At 46.2% G+C, this 4,682-nt stretch overlaps 1 pseudogene; it reads right to left on the reverse strand.

The window, feature by feature from the left end:
* Positions 1-4,349: 4,349 nt before the first annotated feature.
* On the reverse strand, positions 4,350-4,467 carry LOC126459024 (5S ribosomal RNA; annotated as a pseudogene).
* Between the last annotated feature and the right edge of the window lie 215 nt (positions 4,468-4,682).

The raw sequence follows: 4,682 nt of genomic DNA on the forward strand, positions 1-4,682 counted from the left end.
AAGCTCTGCCGCCACCTGGTGCTATTCGAGAGGTGCAGCTATGTGCCGGCACTCAAGTTTCATCTCCTCCCTTCCCTTGGCAACACGAACATGACACTACACTGTACACACACCTATTACAGTCACCTGCACTTATAGGTACGCCTACGCATACAGTTCTCATACTTCGTGAGGGAAAGGTGCCTGTGGGCGCGAAGGATGGAGAAAACCTTTCCAATTTGGCGGCTGAACCTGCCCTCGGGGTCTCCAAGCCATTCATGCCATACGACTTTATTTATTTAGTAAATGCGATGTCGCGTTGGTCACGATGATTGCATCGATTCCGAACAGTGAGGGGCCCAAACATGCAAGAAGACCACAGCAGGACCATGGCCAGGATGATCACGATGCGTGATCGACCTAAGTCCCTAGATACGAGAAGCGTAGAAACGCTACTGACTCACCTCATTGCTGCATAAACGTACATTTAATATGTGGAGCTGGACGGTGAGCCAACGCTGCTGCAGGTGGTGGACTCCTGAAGGCCGTCGCGCATCTATCAAATGCCGGACGTGGAAGCCGTACCAATAGCCAGGCCCGAAGCTCTGAATTGGAAGACGAAGCTCGTATCAAGCATGTGGATTCAGAACCATGAGTCAGTTGTGAATGCCGAATCTTGAACGAAGCTAAAACTTGCGCTTCGTCGCGTCTTCGCTCGCAACGCCGCAAAAATTAGATGTTAACCAATCTGAAATCTCCTGCCAATGAGAGTCTATGTCTATGACACATCTTTCCCTTATGCAGAATTTTCGTTAAGGCATTAACCAATGGTATCCCTTCATTAGGCAAAGCAAATGGTGGGAGACAGCTGTTCCAGAATCTTGTGAGTTCCAACGAAAGGCAGAACTCTGTTTCTAAAGTTTACGACCACCAATCAAACAGAACGCGGCCTGATTTCTGTGTCTAGAACTTGCAAGATTCCCTCGCTTCTAAACTGATACTGTTATTACTCAGCTTAGTCGCGAGTTCGTAGAGGGTGGTATATGTGAGGTACAGCATAACTGGTCAGCATTTCCACCCGGAATTTGCGAGTGTGAGTCGGACCTTCCTTGATCCGCCTCGGTGGGTCGTGTCGTCGGATTTCCTCCTACCTGTGCGCGGTGCAGCTCTCGTAAATGTCGCCCCGTGCAGAGTCTTCATTGGCGCATTGGATGTCTCTTGTCAGTGGAAGCTAATTATCTGAAATTGCTGTCGATCAACTTTGGGGTATCTATCTACTCGAAATTAACATTCAGAATGCCTAATATCACTTTTATTCCTATTAGATCAATAATGAAACACTCATGTCACAAACTATTCGTAACCGAGAGCATGGCTACCATCGAACAAGACAGGAAGAGCTCTTAACGCCGACTGCCGACTTTGGCGCGCAGTTCGTATCTCTTACTAGTTTCGTCACAGTTCGTGGATTTCCGATCAAGTTCGTACTTACTAAGATGTGCATTTGTTACTGAACGGGTGTGAATTTTAACGAGGCAAAATTATGATAAATAGTTTTAAACGTCCAGAGGCTCCTCCTAGTATTCATGTTGTCATAATTGACTTTAATTATTAAATATAAATAAACAAAATCGGTGACTTTGGCGCCAAGATGGCGGTACTTCCCGTCATGTATATTTCCCAGGCTGACGCTTGTTGCTACGGTCCAGCGCCGAGCCCCACCCCACTACGCGCGACATATGGTCGCTACGTCACCTAGCCAGCCAGCGTGGAAAATGCTCTCCGACTCATGGCCGGCTACGGACTACAGCACTTCCTAACTATCGTGAATACATCAATGAGAAACAATAATTTATTAAAACTGGTAAAAATGTCTTCCTCACGTAAGAGGCACCTTACAAACTCCTCGTGGACTGTTCGTAAATAGTGGCGCTATCGAGGCGTCGACAGACTACAAACTTGCCCCTTAATGGTGTTGCTATGCATTTCTCACTTTATGAATCGGTCTTATGATGCTGTGCAGGCCAGAGGCGCTAGCTATTCACAGCTCGACGTCCAGTCGCCCCCACCCATCTTGCGTGAGGTCGCTTGCAGTCGTGAGATACGCTACTGGTAACTGCCGTAGCCTCGTAGATTTTCTTTTGGCTGTAAGAGGAGTGCACTAGTTTGGCGCCCCCGACTCGCCGAAACGTTAATCCCACGTGCACCAGAGCGAATGGAATTACACGGCGGTCGGCCACTTGCACAATAGCCCAGGTCCCGACCTGTTTCGGGCCCCTAGCCTTAACTGCCCCTCTTGCTGTCCTAACAGAACCGCCATTGCCACGGCTCGGTTGCTCAGACTCACCATAGAAGGAAACATTACAAAATAAGATAGAGTGACCTCCGCAATCATCATTCATGCCCCATATACGAATGAAACCACATTACACTAACATTACTTTATCAACAGAATATCTGCATATCACATTATGGGATTAATTCAAGTGCTTAATAAAAATAAAACGTCAGGCCGGCTACAAACGGTTGCGTTTCATCCTCAGTCCTCTGGATTTTATTGTATGAGGTCAAGTCAGAAGTGAAGTATACACTACTCTTGTTGATGCGGTTGAAGAACGAGATCGGCCAATGTACAGTCTTGTGTCAAGCTTGAGGAGATGATTCAGGGGTGTTTGAAAAAATCGTAACTCACTCCAAAGGCGAGTGCAGTATTGCATCCAAATGTTAGGACGACACATTTAACATCCTGTTAAACAGATATGAGTGTACAGCTATTTGTAACATGAATGTGCTGAGGCAATGGGTGAATTTTTAGCCCAAATAGTTGAGGTTTAATCGGTAAATATGCACTCACTAGAACAATATCTCACACTAAAAGCAGTGGCGGCTCCTTGCCACGCATTCGAAACTGTCTCGCAAATTGCTCGTTTGCCAACCCCTGTTTACTTGAAAGTTTGTGCATCTATTATCGTATATTTTCACCCTTGTCGGTTTCCACTATTAACTGTGCCGGTCGCCAAGCCGGTATACGATGTATCGCCAATTTTTCCATTGTAGTAGTATCATCACCTCAGCAGAGACTGTTGTCCACGGCCAACCAAGAGCCCCCTATGCACCACTTTCTGAGCAACCAATATGGGGCGTGTGTGAGAAATCACGTGTGGGTTGCAACACGCTGCATTAACGTTGGATCAAGTTAGGACGCCATCTCTGGTTCAGCTACGCATGGCGTGCATGTTCTCTTTCTCCCCTCTTCTTGTTATCGCCAGTTTCACAGACTAGCAGTCTGTGTTTCTGCCCAGGGGGTACTCAGTTGTGTTCCGTTATGAGAGAATATACAGTCGTGATGTTAAATCTTTGTTTTTTTTTCAAAGATACTGCCTGAAAATACCGGCACGACCTCCTCACGCTTGCACATAATTATGAGGAACCCTGCATTTAGTCATAATACTAAGGATTGCGAAATTACGTGATCACGTAAAATCAGCAGTAAAGAAGAGGAATGGAAGATTTAGATTTGTTGGAAGCGTTCTGGCAAGTCCCATACGAAATGCTTGTACGACCAGTTGGAGAGTACCGCTTCAGTATTTTAATTTTGTTCTTGTCAAGCAGATAAGGAACGATTTCAGTGACGCGTTGGTAGGATCGTAACAGGACTGTATAGCCCAGATGAAAAAGTAACGGTAACAGAGAGCTCCTGGAAAAAAGGCGATAATGTCCTCGCGAAACGTTTGGGTAAATTTAAGAGATACAACATTCGAGAAAAATTGTGTCGCAGTTTTGCTGCTCCATCGTATATTTCGCGTAGGGGTCATGAGAAGAAGATGAGAGAGATTAGGTCATGTATCGACGCAATTCACTGTCTTTCCCTCGAGCAATACGCGACTTGAACAGGACTGAGAATCCTTCGTATCGGTATCGACTATCTTCCATCATACACTGTGCAGTGGCTTGCAGACTGTAAGAAAATTTTATTCGTTAACACAGTAAATTTTGAGGGCTGATGTGCGAACGAATGATCCTGAGTGTTTACGAACTGTAAGAGCAATGCACAAATTACGATAATATATGTAGACCTTTTGATGTGCAGAATTTAGAGACTCTTTGGCACTATTTTTGCGTGGATCGAAAGTCTAGTTATCAAGCCTCGGACAAAGAAACAGGGTGTTAGCACTCCGGCGTCATCTCACGAGTGGCCTACCGGAACCACCCGACCGCCGTATCATCCTCAGTGGAGGATGCGGATAGGAGGGGTGTGGGGTCAGCACACCGCTCTCCGGTCGTTATGATGGTATTCTTGACCGAAGCCGTTACTATTCGGTCGAGTAGCTCCTCAATTGGTATCACGAGGCTGAGTGCACCCCGAAAAATGGCAACAGCGCATGGCGGCCTGGTTGGTCACCCATCCAAGTGCCGACCACGCCCGACAGCGCTTAACTTCGGTGATCTCACGGGAACCGCTGTATCCACTGCGGCAAGGCCGTTGCCGAAACAAGGTGTTAAACGAAATAACGTCGACTGTATTCAGAAACATTATCTTTAAGAATTTCGTGAAGTATGCATGGCTAAATAAGATACTGCGGCAAAGAACTCATAGTCACCATCACCTGATACTGATTGTCACAGGCGACTATATCCCAGGTGTAACTTTTTTACACGGAGACTATGTGTGATTAAAAGATACATCAACAATAACAAAGCAA

The sequence above is a fragment of the Schistocerca serialis genome, chromosome 2 (genome assembly GCF_023864345.2).
Source record: "Schistocerca serialis cubense isolate TAMUIC-IGC-003099 chromosome 2, iqSchSeri2.2, whole genome shotgun sequence".
Lineage (NCBI taxonomy): Eukaryota > Metazoa > Arthropoda > Insecta > Orthoptera > Acrididae > Schistocerca > Schistocerca serialis.